This window comes from Hippoglossus hippoglossus, chromosome 13 (assembly GCF_009819705.1).
Source record: "Hippoglossus hippoglossus isolate fHipHip1 chromosome 13, fHipHip1.pri, whole genome shotgun sequence".
Taxonomy (NCBI): domain Eukaryota; kingdom Metazoa; phylum Chordata; class Actinopteri; order Pleuronectiformes; family Pleuronectidae; genus Hippoglossus; species Hippoglossus hippoglossus.
The window spans coordinates 25,250,094-25,267,629 of record NC_047163.1 but is presented as its reverse complement, the minus strand read 5'-3'; positions in this window follow the sequence as shown (position 1 = coordinate 25,267,629).

Here is a 17,536-nt window from a genome sequence, read left to right as displayed (position 1 = left end):
ATATCCCCACATGTGAGTTTACAGTCATGAATGTTTAATTCAGCCTTAATGGAATTTTGAAAAGAGAATCATTTGGTGGATTAAAGTTTGAGGCCATCAAAGCATAGAGCCTGCACAGATGTCTGCTTACCATTCTTCTATGACTTTAAGAGAAAGTATGTATCAGCAAAAAGGTCTAATGCTGCTGCTTTACCAATTTATAATATAACTAAAGCTGCTTTCAGACATGCACTGAACTTTGGACATTTTCCTTAACTTTTTCTGAGGGGCTGTATGTGAGAAGGCAAATGTCCGAGTAAGTGGCTCCAGACATGTTCTTGAACCTTTCCTGCAGGGCCCCCTAGTAAAATGTCTGGAAAACATCAGAGTGAGCCCATGTTAGAATAAGGCAGGAAAACCCTTTCACAGTGTGTGTGTTGGGTGTGTTAATAAAATTTCCAATAAGCGACAGACGCAAAAAAACAAAATGTTACAAATATCTCAGGATGAAAAAGAGGAGCCATACATGTAGATGATGCAAAAGAAGACGTCAACTTGGAAAGACAACAAGATTCGAAAGCTTTTGGTGATAAGGGCCAACGCTGGTGTTAAAACGCACAATCTATGCAGCAGAATGTATATGTCAGGACCTGCCTCCTGCTGCTTGCATGGATTGTTGCCAACGTGTCTGACCCTCAGAATCTCCTGCTGCTCTCTTCATATGAGAAATGCAAACTGTTCTGACCCTGAAATATATGTGTGTAAGTGTGGATGTAGCCTGTATCATCTTAATAAAATAAAACAAGTAGTTTATGTAGATTACAAATAACAATGGGTCAAGCACAGAACCTTGTGGTACCCCTTATCTGAAAAATAATCAATACATTAATTGACAATGAAAACAACCGTCAGTTACATTCCTTAATATGTATAGATGCATCATACTTCTCATTATGTTGGTCTGGCCCTTTGAATCCACCTGAAAATGTATTGCTACATTTATATAAAACCGACAATTTTCTTCCCACATGCTTCAACAGACATAGGGTTCAAAGTGACATGTTGGCAGCATTAGACCATGGGGAGTGGAAAGCTTCAACAATTATGGACAGATAATTTTAGTCTGCCTTTGTCAGATGCTTATCACCACATGTTCACTAAAGAGAAACGACAATTTTGTTTCTCTTAAGCGAGCCAGAGCTGCTTTAACAGCCTTGTTAGTAGATGAAGTCTGAGGTCTCCTAGTAGCTGCTCCCATGTGGATCTGCACTTTTTGCTGTGAGCTGCAGGAAGTGATGGCTCTGTGGGAAAGCCATTAGCCATTGATTGTCTCACTTGTTCTTTGGCCCTTCTCCCACCTCTACCCTCTGTCTCAGCAGAGATTTAGCAAAGAGACACATACACACTTGCTAAAAAAAAACACTGTAGCATTTTCGAGGCCGTTAGCGACTGTGAGGGTTGTTTTGTTTTAAGCAGCTCCCATAAGGCCAGCGAAGTCTGTAAATCTCTACAGTCTTGGCAGGCAAGCCGATAGTGGGCGGTCATACATGGGCCAGTTGCTTAATGCTCAAATTGAGGGACAATCCTTGAGAGGGCGAATGGAGGTCACAAAGGGTATAATGAGCAAATGCACAAATTCAGTGCTTAAAATTTAAATATATATGTATACATATATATAAAAGTTAGGAGTTTGTGGACTTAATGTTTCTGCAAACATTATATACACCTGCTATTGTATTAGTAAATGCAATATCTAATTTATGATATAATAGGATTATTAGTGTTGTCATGGATGAAACAATTTTTCTCTCCGGAAGCTCATGTTACACTAATATATCTTAATTGGCTCACATACACACACACATACACACACACACACACACACACACACACATACACACACACACACACACACACACACACACACACACACACACACACACACACACACACACACACACACACACACACACACACACGTCTTCTGTAATTAGTTGTGCATACCACCGCTGGACTATTAACTTGATGTGTGTCCTCTTATCTTTTGTACGTTTTGCTCATTATTCAAACACTTTTGTACACCGTGTGTCCATGTGTGTGTCTGCACAAGAGCACGTAATCATCATCTTGTTATCTCTCTTTTCCACACATCTGTTCTAATTTCCATCGACAGAATTAATTACCATGGTGACGAGTAGCACGCCGAACACCAGCCCATCGCTGTACGCGTCGTGCAATTATACAGCACCATTATCTTGATGCGAGGTATCACTCAGAATAGCACATCATCCAAAAATAGCATAAGCTGAGTGGAGCGTGTCATCGGATGGGGTCTGCATTGACTGGAAAATGCTGATAGAACCAAAAAAATCACTGCTATTCACTCAGATCTTTATGTGTCATTGCATTGAAGAAGGTAAGACAGGCTCTGCCTCGTGCACATAAATGACATGAATACAAACACCACCAAATGCTGCTGTTTGGAGATCAGTGCTCTCCCATGTGGAGGACCCTGAGTGCCAAGCTGTAATTGATGTTGACTGTTTAAAAAACAGAAAGTGAGACTGGATTTGCCTCCGAGACTTCACACCAGAAATAAAAGTTGCACCCTACTGCTCCAAAGCCTTTGAACATGCTAATGCACACACACTCATCAAGACTCATGAAGCATCCTGTAAACTGTAAACCTTTCTCTGTGTATTTACTTTATTTAATTAATATGGATTCATATGTATATATATATATATATATATATATATATATATATATATATATATATATCACATTCAGACACACACACACACGCATGCACACAGACTCCTTTTCTCTCATCCAGACTCATGAAGCATCCTGTAAACTTTAAACTGTGCTCTGGCATATATGGCTTCATATGTACAGTATATATGACTGATATATATCTCTCTTTCTGTGTGCATGCACACACACGGGCACACACACACAAATATATGTTATAAATGTAATTAAAAAAACATTTGTATCCCTGCATCTCTCGTCTCTCTCTCTCCGTCAGACAGAGACTGTACATACTGTATTCCCATTAGGTTGGAGAGAGTTTTCAAAGTGTCAGATACATAGCAGCAGATGAATAATGCAGAGAAAATAAAGGGCTTTTTTCTGCACGGCAGCGACATGAGCTATGATACATGGGCTTTGAGTTGTAAACTAACCTCAGAACGTCTGCTTGACTTGCCTTTTGTCTCTGTGACTTCTGAGTGACTCTGTGCAGCCAACAATGACATGTTGGATTTATGCACAGTGCAGGCTGCTCATTGTGCGCGTCGTGCGTTGTTTTGACGAGTCATTTGACTTGATTGGAAGTATACAAAAATCCTGTATTTGTGCGCCATTGTTGTAGGAGTTGTAGGCCTGAGAGGGCAATTTTGAACATTTATGAACCCTCATATTAATGCAGTGCTTCGTATGATACAGTGGAGTTGGAAATTAAATCATGTTTTTTACATTATGGCTATAAATAGATGTGCTAAATTAGGCTTAATATATTATACTTGCTGTCATTTTATATCTTGTCTCAACTTTCTATTCTGGTCTTTTCTACCAATTTCTTTCTCTTTTTTCTCTTCACACCCAGAGCCATCCTCTCCTCCCCCACTCCCCTGTGCAATCAAGAGTCACGCCACATGCAAGTCTGATTTTTTAATGTATAAATTCAGCTCATGCTTTATCATTTCCATTCACGTACAGTGCTAATCTCTCCTTCCCTCTGTCTATGTCAGCAGAATATAGACTTTTGCCTGTGGAGTGTATGTGAGCACACATGCAACTCAAATACATACATGCACACACACATACACATGAATACATATCAGGAAAAAAGGAGACAAGATTCAAAATGACTCCAAGAATGAGCTGAGCCGCAAACCATAAATAACTACTAACATTTTCAAATTCTGGCTGTTCAATCCTGGTGTCATCAATCACAGCTTCATTAAACTGATAATAGACTCTGGGCTGCATGTCAACCAAGCAATATCTGCTTCTCTTCAAACTATGATTAAATAACCTCTCCAAGCAGCTGCTCGCACTCCAAGGTGGGTTTCACTTTACACTGTATCTGATGAATTGCTTTCATTGCTATGAATGGGTTGACTGTGCATCTCGGGCAGTTTTCTCAGGCATGACTTCAGACATATCCCCAATACCAATCACGCTAATATCATGGTTCGCAATTTGTTTATATATATATATATATATATACTGTATATTAATATTTTTTTGTATCTGTTAATGCTTATAAGCATTAAGTATCACACTCATATTAATGGTTTTAAAAATAATGATAACAAAATATATAACACAATAACACCAAAAGGAAATGTGCTATTGGTGTCAGTGTCATGTAAAATAATTAACTGTCACTGATAATTGCAAAAAAGTGCCATGGGTTGACTGTGAACTAATACATGGGTTTCACGGTGGTGCAGTGGTGGCACTGTTGCCTCACAGCTGGAGGGTTTTGCGGATGCTCCAGCTTCCTCCCACGCTCATGCAGGTTGGGTTCATCGCAGACTGTAGGTGTGAACAGTTGTCTGTCTCTATATGTCAGCCCTGTGATACACTAGAGACCTGTTGGGGGTGTGCCTTGGCTCTCGCTCAATGTCGGCTGGGATAGGCTTCAGCTCCCTTGCGACCATTAACAGATAAGTAGTACAGCTAATGGATGTGAACTCTTACATATTCTACCAATCTTCCCTCCCCTCACTTAAATTGAGACTCTTTGCTCGTTACGGTTATAAACTGGTTAGTGAAATGACAACCTCCGGTCACAGACACACACACATTGAGAGGTCTGAACCAAACAGAGATGACCAGAGTAGTAGTAGTAGTTATTTATGATGATAAATTAGCCTTTTGGGCAACAGCCAATATTCTGGGGCTTCTAGTGTAGATTGTAGATATATTGGCCAAGACTTCATCTTCTGTTTAACTTACACTGTTCAGTCCAATGAGTCTTCACAGGTCAAATGTTTCTCCACACAGGTTCTTTTACTGTAGGTCTTTAGGTCCAGACTACATACAACAGCTATTTGTATATGAATGCAGGTGAATTAAAAAGCAGATAGCTGATGCATTTCCTGCAGGCAATGCTAAAACGTTATTGGTCAAACTAGAAACAGAGACCAGAAGGCCTCCAGCCCCAAAATCTTGTCCCTCGACTACAGTTTCTCTAAATAATTTTTATTAAGTGAGCACATTTGTTTTAGTGTGTCAGTAAACCCCACAGCGGCATACAGCAGAGATTTTCACCAAACTGCAACACACAGTAAGAACATTAAATCCTTATGAGACTTTTTAGGCTGATTAACAAATATGAATTACTGATACATGTACATGATGTGACACATGCATGACCCTTGTTTCCCCATTTGACCCAAATAAACCTTACATTGAGGCAAATGTGACAATGTACATTTCTTACTCTCAACTCTGTCATCATAGAGCCGTAGTTCAATAGCTATTCATAGAAATGATCTAATGTGGCAGTCACCATGTGGAGCTGTCTGATGGCGAGAAGGCTTGAGCCATGTGAGTCTGAACATTTCCCATCACGACCTTGCATCACTCATAATGTGAGTGAGACATCAGCTCCCTAAATGATTCCCCAGACTAAAAAGCAGTGAGATCCTTTTCTCACTGCCTGGAAGTGACGTCATTAAAAGCCCTCTGAGAGGAAACGTGTGATTTCAGGCTTTTTATACAACACTGACTTGATTTGTCAGTACACTACTGCCTCTCTACACTAACAGACCCTTTTCACAGTGTCACAGCTGAGCACAGGCAGCAGCAGCTCATAAAAATTAATGATGGGTTAAGTGGAATTCACTGTAAATGTTCCGATTAGCAACCACTGACAGTGACTTCGACTATCAATTTCTGCTCCTCATTAACTTCCACAAATCAGAGTAAGTAAGTAATGAGGTGTATTAGCTGCAGTGACAGGTCTGAAAAACAAACGACACTATTTGTACAGCAACAAATGTTAGTTTGAGAGTTAATCTGTTCGTTTCAAAGCCATTATTATTGTCATTATCACAGGCCATTAACTCAGCAGTTATCAGTGTGAGTAACCTTACAACGCCGCCTTCATGTCGTGTTGCAAACTGTAACTGCAAGTATCTGCTCCACATCGGTCCCGAGTTGTGATTCTGTCTTGCAGATATCAAGATTTAGCGAGTGGGCTTTGCAACCAATACATTGGGGACAAAATCTACAGCTTATTTAGATTAGTCCTGCACAGGTCAATTTTTGAAAACTTCACCTGCGTGGACCTGATCTGTCACCTGCAATTATCTCCAAGTCAAATGTGGACCCACCTGGACCCATTAACGTGTGATCCATGACCAGACCCATTACCTGTGATTAAACACACAGTCACCCACATTAAATGGGTTATGGCCTCCTTGTCCTCCTGTTTTGGTGGTTTAGTTGTGAAAAGTTTCTGCCTGCGGCTATCAAAAGCTTTTACATTGTGGCGAGTTTTACAAGCAGCAAAGCCACTGAGAATGTATGTACCACAGGTTGTTTGTGTCTTTATTTATTTGATTTTGATGTTCTTGTGAGTTCACTGTTAGTAGTGACAGTTATGTGAGCAGAAGTGAAGTGGTCACAGGTGGAATCATACGCTTTCACAATAAAATGTATCCTTATGGCTGACTAGTTTATTTTTACCTGTGCCCATACCCATGAATTTATATGAATATATTTTTTAACCATTACACAACTTTTCTTCCCGAACCGTGTGCAGGACTCTAGATTAACCAATCATTTGCAATCATGTGGTGCAAGTGACATCATGATGGTGTCATTATGAAATGGTATAGTTACAAAATAAAACAGTTAGCATTGCCTGTGTGCAGTGTAAGCATCTCCATTCTGATGCTTCTTTACCTTCTGAGTTAGATTTTCAGTCTCAAAAGCCGTAAAATCAGTAAAGTGGATCAACCAGTGCTTAAATCCAGGAAGCAACGCTGAAGGGTATTTACACTAATCACTAAACATATCAGAGCGTAAAATGAAGCACCGAGAAGCTGCTTAATGCAGAGAGACAGAGAAGTGAGGAGAAATGGAAAACACTAGTCGAGAGGAGAGGAATTTGTTATTCTTACTCTTCATGAAGCGTTATATGTCATTTTATGATTCACTGATTCCTCGAGCTGAATTCCACACAAAACATAATACATTGAATTAATGTTTTAATCTCGCACAGTATATCTCACACACTGACATGCAGACACAACTCTTCATACCAACATTACTCATTATGATGGTTGCAGGATATGATTGGGCTCGAGCCAACAGATAGCAGCATAGACAAAGTCAATCCTCATCACATTTCCCAGTATTGTTATCTGTCCATCTGTCTTCGTCCTTCACACCCCTGCCTCACAGTTCTATCAGTGTCCTCTCCTCCCTCCTCCTGCTGCTCATTTGTTCCTTCTAACGCACACATAATGTCTCTTCAATTTCCTCTTTCACCCTTCACCCAGCCGTGCACCCATCCATCCTCGCAGCTCAGCCTCACTCATCTGCTTCGCCTTACTCTCCATCATTCTGCCCTGCCTTATTCTCATTGAAGTCAGGTTCATTGGGAATTTAAATTTAAGTAACCACACAAAGAATGGCCTGTGCTCGCACGTTCAACATTGCTTGTCAGCTTGTCTTTCTCTCTTTCCCTTTCTCCCTCCCTCTCATCATTCCACCCCTTGGATGCTCCATCCATGCGTGCTACCAGAGCCTCCTTTATCATGTTGAAGCGGAGAGGTTGAAAGCTAATTAACGAGGCTCATACTCAATACTAGCTCAGAAATGATTTTCATGTCATGCGAGCACCGGCCGGGAGTCGGACAGCGGAGTTGAGGGAGCACATATTGTAGCCATCAGCTCCTCTACTCATCTATCTCATCTACTGCGGCTCGTGATCTTCTGTCACCTCCAGACGTCCTCCCCGTCTTGCTCCTTTCCTCCGCAGTTCTTCATGAAGCTGAATAAAACACGAGTTGAATTCAACCACCTGTGTTTTAGTCTGGTGGGCTTGTATGGTGTATCGTTTAATTATACATGTATTAAAAAATAACCTAGTTTTTATATAAACTTTGTTGTAACAGCTATACAACACATCCAATCGCAAACAATACGCCTTGTACATGCAACTTATATGAATGTGCTAGAGGGATACAGACAAAGACAACAGAAATAAGTAAAACTTTGTGAAGCTTGCAGGTGTATATAGCTATGTGTCAAAGCCCAGTCGTGAATCCAAAATTGTGTCAAAAATAATGAACAGTAGTAACAAAAATGCCAGTTAATAATCCCCTTATGAAACCACCACATTTAAATTCACTAGATCCAGATTTGTATTTGGATCTGCACCAAACTGCAGACACATAAGTATCATCACCTCAAACATGCCAGATTCCTTTCACCAAGATCAGTGAATTATGCTCTGATTGAAAAAAAAAAGTGATTGAAAAATATCTCGGATCCACCCCCTGATCCAGATCTGCATTTAATGTGTTCTTCCTTGACACATACCACATCCTTCCACCAAGTTTCATGCTAATCCAGTAGTTTTTTCATAGTCTTGCTTGGAAATAGACCAAAAAAACAAAGGACAGGGCTGAAAACACAAATAAATAAAAAGTCCTGCCCTACTCACTAATTCAAAACAGTATCACAAATAATCTATTTCAAGATGAAAATCTATTAAAAAAGAAGAAGATTGCAGATTTAATGATGTGGAAGTCTCCTCTCTCACCTCTTCTTGACCCTGACAACTTTCACTGCAGTCTGCACAATTAGAACAAGTGACGCCAAGAGGATCTGGGCAACCCTTTCACCCCACAGATGATTAACTTCCCCTTCATCTGTTTGTGTATCTTCTGGTGTCAAACAAGAGCATGCTCAAAATACAGTGACTTCAAAATGAACCCGGCTCAGTCCTACAAGTCTCGCTTCTGTTCATTATGCATGAAAAGGGGAAATTTGAAGTTGAAATGTAATGTAAATGTGTAAAATATTCATGATCAAACAAGATTATGAATGTGAAAGCAAACAAGACCATGGAGTTTTGTAATAATTATGTTCACACACACAAGCACACAAACATGTGTGAGCGGCCACAGGCTAAAGGTGCACACAGTGACTGACAGCAGAGTCAGACTGTGGTGCTGCAGCGTCCTTGCTAATGGCCAACAGTGTGTCCCAGTGATTCAGAGGCGACTGGAAGGCAGACATATGCTGGAACTGACTGCAACATGAAAGTCAGTCGCTTATTTCTGCTTTACCTACATTACTTACATACTTAAATTAAACAATACATAGCATTTAGTACTCAAGTACTTTTGAGTTATTTGAATTGAATCCATTTATCTCACATCTTTAGTTTCTGGTTACTATTACAGTTGATACAATACACTTTTATAAATACAGCACATTGTCAAAGATTAAACCAGTGGATTCTTACAATCTTACAAAGAGCAGTGTGTCATCATGGTCATCATTAGATTTCTATGAATTGTTAACAATTCCACCAAATAATGATTTCTCCCTCTAAACTTTCAACTTACTCAACATCTCACCATAAACCAGAAGATTGTGGATAAAAAATCCAGATTTGTGTTCCAGAACTTGATTTTTTTCTTTCCTCTCCCATTAATCATCTGTGGACCCCTCACATTCATCTGTATACTGTAGTGCATCCCTACCAACTAGCTCCACCTGCAGCAGCTACAACAGCACAATGCTGCACTGCTTCAGTATCAATCATCAAATGATGATTTATAGTAATATGTCAGTCAGAGGAGCCAAACTAGTACTTTTACACTCAAAAGAAGTTATGTCAAAAACGTTGACATTTTAATTACATATTAAAGTTCCATGTAACTTTATTACATGAATCCAAAAGGGTCACATTGATAAGGTGTTTTATGTTGAGTAAATGTGAATAAATCAAATAACTTGAGAGTGATTTGATAAATTAAGTTAAACGTATACATAAATATATAAATTAAACAAACAATTTATTTAATCAAATCACTATCAAGTCATTTGATTAATTCACACTAAGTCAACATTATAGAAAACACTTCACTACTTAAATACTTTAACCATATATTTGCTGCTAAGTGGGATTTTTCATTCAGAACCTCTATAATAGAGTAATAGGGTGTTTTTACATTAGTGCATTGGTACCGTTACTTAAGTAAAAGCTCCACCTCTGAGTTAACACAGTGTGTTTATACTGTTGTTTTATTCAGCGGACTCTGTTTTGCCCTCTGGCTTGGTTAACATTTGGAAGTGAATATAAATGTATAATATTGAGTGTGTACCGTCCGTACATGGACTCGTTTCACCTTGGTCTCAGAGTTCACGTCCACTGCCGATCTCATTAGTTCTCCCGGTCCCTCCTGACATTCAGCTTTTTCCTGTTGAAGAGGCAGCTGACTCATCGGACCATCTGTCTGTCTATCCAGTCTTACTTCCACCACCCTGCAGGGGAAGAATTATTGATGGTAAGCTTTCGCTTACAGCCACATCCAAATTCAAATGACTAACTGCTGATGCCAACAGACTAACAGAGAAGGGAAGTGACATCTATGTCGTCTTTACTTTTTGAAATGTACAGGGGACAAATACAAAAATCACAACCATTCCCTTACAGTGGAACGCAAATATGTGAATGAATCATGTATGTCCTTCCACACCATGATTCAACAGAAGACAAATTCATGGACTGCCAGGTCTTTATAATTCAGTGCAGTCTTTGCCGTGAGACATCAGCAACTATGTGGGAGATATCTTTCATTTTATTATGAATGTTAAAAGGATAATCTTCACAGAGAAAAACTAAAAAAGGTTGTTGTTGTTGTCTCTGCTAGTTGCCCCTCTCGCTCTCTCCTTGTTCACTCTTCAATTTTTAGGAGCTCTTCATCCGTATACTCCGGCTGAAACAAGTAGGGACAGCCATTGAAGTCAAATGCTACATCATCATCAAGATTCAGCCATAGTAGTTTATCTCAGGAAAGTCCAAACTCCTCTCTCCAACTCTCACCCAAGTCTCACGAGACTAGAGAGTGTGACTTCTATTGAGCGAGATGTGGAATGTTGTCAAACTCTTAGCAAGGACACAGAATAGCTGTTCAAGCCGTTTATTGGCAGTAATTTTGCCCCAAAAATATTGGCCCCATAAAATTACACTGTAGCCCCTGCCACCATGCAAGCAGAGATGATCTACTGGATCGATTTCAAACATTTTTAGAAGGACAATTTTATTTACACTCATATTTATAATCATAAAGCAGAGGTTGAAAAATACTGGAAATCCTATTTAACAATGTAACTTGTGACCATTTAAAGGAGCCGGACCACTAGTTTGGAAACCAGTAGGACATGCATCAGTGTTAAAAAGCTTATGTCATATGTAATAATATTTTGGTTGCAAGGGCTGATTTTGTGTTTTTAATAATCTTGATTCATTTTACTTCTAATACTTCTGTAGGCCTACTCATATAAATACAGCCAATTTACTTTACATTGTTCTACTGGTACATTTACTTCTTCACTGTCCCTCTCTGTCTCGCCCCTTGTTTCCCGAGAACTACTGCAACCTAACTAGTGAAGGAACAAAATGCCACAAACAAAACATTATCACCCTGATTTGTCCGGTGGGATGTTGTGATTAAAAAGGTTCAGGGACGAGGGCTTAACCTTCAAGTCTCCATCTTTGTTCTTTCTCAGTGTTGTAATGGATTAAACTGTGTGACTGAGAGAGTCATTAGATCAACTTTCATGGCAGGTTCCATAGCACCAGCGTCCAAGTTTTTTTGTTTTGCGTGTACCACATCCTTCAGCTTACCCCAAACAAAGTGCCAGGGGCTCGAGATGCTGTTAAAGTGACGGATTGGAGATTTAAAGCCTCTGTAATGATCTCTAGTGGTGAGGATTATGTAAGGAGAGTGTGTCGTGTAGATGGATAGTGGATGTCTCTGGTTTGTGTATGCGAACACCGGGGGGAGTAAGGGGGAACATTCAAATGGGACAGGAATGGGTGCATGCACGTGTAATTGTGTACAGATATGTATGTGTAAGTGTACGCTTGTATATGTGCACTTGTCGGTGTAAGTCACCCTGCTGCTATCTCTCTGAAAGCACTTTGCTGACACAGTCCAGCAGCCCTGTAAAGAGCTCCTGTTTAATGTCCGCTGTCCCTCTGTTCCTGGGAATTATGTAAGGAAACACCGGGACCTCATTTATGTTCTCGGACTTTATCCTGGATTTCAGTGTGCAATCATTTCAGCAACTGTGATGACAAAAAAGAAGGCATTACAATATCAAGTGGATGTTGCTTGGATGTATTTTTAGCTTTTGAAAGGTGATTAGATATGAATAAAAAACTTGATTCGTCCTAAACATAGCAAAACAAGATTGCGGCTCATGAGCTCTTTGGGAATATGCTCTTCGGTTGAGAGTGTGGGAAGAGAACAGATCAAAGCGGAGCAGAAGTCTTTTAAACTGCCTTTTGTTGATGTGGTAGCTATCGTTGTAATTGAAGTCAGTTGGTTGCCATCACATTATGAGTTTCTTTGAAATTAAACCATAACCTCGGGACTGATTTAGGCTGTGGGCTTGAAAGCGAACATTTTATCAATGAAATCCATTGTGTATAAACCCACCAAAGGAGAGAAATGGTGCGATGTAAAGTCTGAGCTGCAGTGACATCACAGCCAAAACAATAGACTGTCTCCCTCTGAGATGGTCAATAATTTATAAAGATAATTTTTAGGAGGGAGTAGCTTAAAGGCATAGTTCACCCAAAAAATTAAATTCACTCATTATCTATTCACCACTATGCCGATGGAGCGGTGCAGTGAAGTGTTTGAGTCCACAAAACACTTCTGGAGATCCTGGGGTAAACAGTGTTGCAGCCAAATCAAATACAAAGTAAATGGTGACCACTTCTTCAAACGTATGAAAACAACTGAAAAAAAACATATAATGTCTCCATACTGCTCCTGTGGTGTCATCCAAGCGTCGAACTATCCCTTTAAGCACATTGATATTTCACATCAGTCGCGCAGTTATAATTATCAATAATGTCAAATTGTATATTGTTTTAAAGCAGTGTAGTGTAAAAACATTCATAAATCAATGGGATGTCTTCATACATCATATTCACAGTATGTAGTGTAAGTGCCTGCTGGACACATCTAGAATCAGGTTGCTTTAAAGGGCATGTCAGGTTGAATATGCCATATTTGTACAATGCATCACTTCAATGCCATTTGAAGTCCATATGACACCATGAAGGTCACATAAGAGGATTGACTAAGATAAGCATTGTGAAAATGTCTACTTCCATATACAGCGTAAATATTGTGATGTACTTTTAAAGTCCATCCACATATTAAAACTGTGAGACAATGAACATGAATGAAGCTGCTGAATATTACTGTCACGAGTTGTCCATGTGACGACGGAAGGTACAGCATCTCTGGGAGCCCACACATTGTTTGGGATCTGGCACGTTGCTCTGTTTATATTTAGTTTCCTGCTCCCTGAACAGGTTGCGTGTCGCTGTCTGGTCTTTACACTGTGTGTGTGTGTGGAGGTGGAATTTCTCTCTTTTCCAGCACAAATTATTATATTTTGCCACTGCCTGCATGAGCTTCCTTCAGTTTATTCTTCAGTCGCCAAAAAAGATCTTTTTCACATCCTCTGTACATAAAACTGTCTTACATGTTTTCCTGTGCATGACATAATATGAATGTCATGTGTATACATGATATAAAATTGTTCTATGTCTATTTATGCTTAAATGCTTATTTAATTTTTTTCTTTCTTTCTGTCTTTCTTTCACACATAATACCACTGGTCTGAAACATGTTTGAATTTCAGGGCGCACACAGTGGTGATCCAGTCCCTGATTTTTAGAAGACACAGTGGATAATTTATGTATCCAGTCAATCAGAGTATAATGATTCACATCACTCAAAACTACGGGGGGGCAGTAAAATTAATGATATAATTTAAATGCTGCAACACAGTGGTTCGGTCCTGCATCAATGTCATCCTGAGAGAAAAATTGGATTTCAATAGGGGAGACTCATTCCCAAAAATTAGCGTAAGGTCCGATGTGTGACAAGCATCACAGTTAGATCCCTTTATTGTGAGATATACTGTATGTCAGTCAATTACTGTGGCCTGCTATGGTAGTGACTGGAAATAATGTGTCTACATAACCTGAAAACTTTCACAGTTTAAAGTGATGAAACACACACAGTCCTAAAGCTAACTTTAGCCACTAAATGCTATAGTTTTGTTTGAGGAATCATATGTTGTTAGCTCCAACTATAGTCTGTAAATTAAGATGGACAACGTGTCTCCACTTCCTCCCACTGTGCTGAAAGCTAGTATATTTCAGATATGAATGCTGACATCATGCACGTTTGGAGCTAAAGTCTGCAGTTACAACAAGGGGATAGAGCCATGGTTCAAGGTCTTGATGATACACACGCTCGAGCAATCAGCATTTTCTGCTTAAAATATGTATTTAAATTACATATGAAATTTTCATGTAACTTTATTACATAAGGTCAATGTAAAGGGTCACATTTAATTAAATAAAGTTACACTTAAACATATATTTTACATACATAACTTTACTTAATCAAATCTAATTCAAGTTATGATGATCATTAAATGTGACTCTTTACATTGAACTTATAAAGTCAATAAAGGTACCTTAAAATGTTATCGGCCTATGTAATCTCATAAATAAAGTTGGTATTTTAGGCAAAAAAATGTATTGTGAATTAGGAGTCAGTCTCAGCTGTAATAACTTCACCCCATTTTCATCACATCAAATAAATGATTAATACACGACTCAGCATAAAAATGCGAAACACTGGAACATACATCAGTGTGATAAGTGTTCGGAATAAGACTTTTCATCACTAGCGACCTCGCAACAGAAGTAGGAATTTAACTATCAGATTGAGATCACAAAAGTAGGTGATACTGTTAACTGTTGTGTAACTCTGTGACATGTGAAGTACTTGTGAGGTTTAGCGTTAGTGTGTGATGTACACTTTACTTAAAGCTCATTGTGTGTGATCTCATGTAATAGCCACAGTATATGGTATATAGCTTGCGTGTGTGAGTATGAAGAGACAGGGACTGTGAATAAGTGGAGCTTGAGCAGCTACAGCCAGACACCCCCTGAACTCAGTGTCATGCCACTGAAGGCCAGCCAACTGACCTGTCTGTCTGTCTGTCTGTCTGTCTGTCTGTCTGTCTGTGTGTGTGTGTGTGTGTGTGTGTGTGTGTGTGTGTGTGTGTGTGTGTGTGTGTGTGTGTGTGTGTGTGCTGCCGGTCAAGGAGGGTGCCTGGGAGGACTGGTGTTTGATTGGCGCGTGCCACCGAGATCTGCTCCTTCCTGTTAGTGTACGCATCACTTCCTCTCACCCTGCCCTGAGCTACTGCCTTGCCGTCTCACAATCACTCTGACACGATTCTCCCTCTCCTTCTCCTTCTCCCTCTCTCTCTCTCTCTCTCTCTCTCTCTCTCTCTCTCTCTCTCTCTCTCTCTCTCTCTCTCTCTCTTCCTGTCCTCTCGTGACTTACTGTACTCGGTACGTTGTATTATTGTTGTCGTACCTTTCACTCTTGATTTAAACACTTCCTGTATACCTTTTCACACTACAAATGTTTTACTTCGTCCACCTTCACGCTCTCTTTCTCGTTATTTTCCTTTCTTTTCATTTAAGTTCCACTATTGTCTTGCTCCCCTGTCTCTGTCAATTTGTCTTTCCCTGCTCTCCCTCAGAAGGCCACTTTTGTTTTAACAACTCGACAGCCAGTTCTTCACCCCCGACGAAGCATTTCTTCACCTCTCACTCGCTGAATCTCCCCATCGACCCCTCCGATTCCTCCCTCTCCCTCCCAAACTGCTTTTACTTTCCATATATGCTTTGTTATCAATCCTAAAGCAACCCCCTTGTCCTCCTCCCCCTCTTCCTCTTCCCTTTCCTCTCCTCCTCCTCCTCCTCCTCCTCAGCTGCTCTCCCTGAAGACAGAGCAGAGGCAGCCAGGCAGAACAGCCAGCATGTTCCCATGTTCTCTTACTCCAGCTCTGTGGATGCAGTAGCCCTCTTAAACCTCTCAGTATCCGTCTTCATCACCCCACTTTTTCTCCTCCATACTTTCCCCAGCACACATCAGGTTCATTTTGGCTTCCTCCCCCCTCTTTCTTACTTTTTAAATTCTTCAGTCCTCCTACTCCCCTCATTTCCCATTCATCTTCACTAGCCTTCTCCCCTGTCTCCTCGCTCTGTGCATCTCCCCTCCTTTCCCTCCAGGCTTTATCTGTGGTCTTTGCATCTCTCTCCCATCTTCTCCCATCCCTGCTAAACATTGCCAGAGGCCATTCTTGTCTCTCATCCTCGAGCCTTCTTCTCTGCTCTCATTCCCCTCCCTCTGTTTCCACCGTTAACAGAATGGTTCCTCTGCCTTTTCCCCTCTTTCTCTGTGTCCTTGTTCTCCTCCTGCTCAGCATCGACTCAACTCTCCTCCACTCCTCCTCTTTCCCCCAGCACAGTTTTTATTTACTCCTTGATTCTCATCATCTCCTCCCTCCTTTCTCGTGCAGTTTCTATCAGTGTCACATATGGGTTCATGTTTATGGTAATGACTCTCTTGCCTCTTTGCTTTGCCCAAAGCCCTGTCACATCACGTACAGCAGCATTTTGAGGGGCAGTGACTCGGTTCAAAAAAGAAATGAAACATGTTCATTTAAATAAAAGACACAGTGACAAAAAATATTGTAGTGTGCAGGAACTGGCTTCTAAATAATTCTGTCATTGGGATTCAGTTGTTGGCTGCTTGATAATTTGAAGAATTCAGTTTCCTCTCTCAGCTTTTTGTTTCTCTGCCTCTTTGAGGTCACAGTAAACTATGATGGGCCAACAGAGACAGTATTCGGAATTACATATAAGCCCATGAAACCACTGAGGGCCCTGACAGAAAAAGGCTCCATCACATTTGGTCTTCAGCCGGGACAATGGAATTGTGAACAGGGTGTACACTGAGGACCTCAGGTTACAACCAGAAACATATGATGTCTAAAGATCCAAAATGTACTTAGGTGCATGTCCAGAACGGGTCTTAAAAGTCATCCATACATTTTTTAAATCAGTTTTAAAAGTTACTGAAAGCCAATGAAGAGTCTAAGTAACATGTTCTCTTTTAGCAGATTTGGTGAGGTGTCTGGCTGCTGCGTTTTGGACGAGTTGTAATTCACATAGACTCTGTTGTCTAAGGCAGGTGAGGCGAGAATTGCATATGGTTGAATGCACTTATTGTAAATCCCTTTGGATAAAAGCGTCAGCTAAATGATATGTAATGTAATGTGATGCAATGTAACAACAGCAGCAACATCAGTAACACAACAGCTAAAAATGAGAGTTTATTATTTGGTCCAGAGCTGCTCTCAAACCAAATAGTTTTGTCACTGTATCTCATTA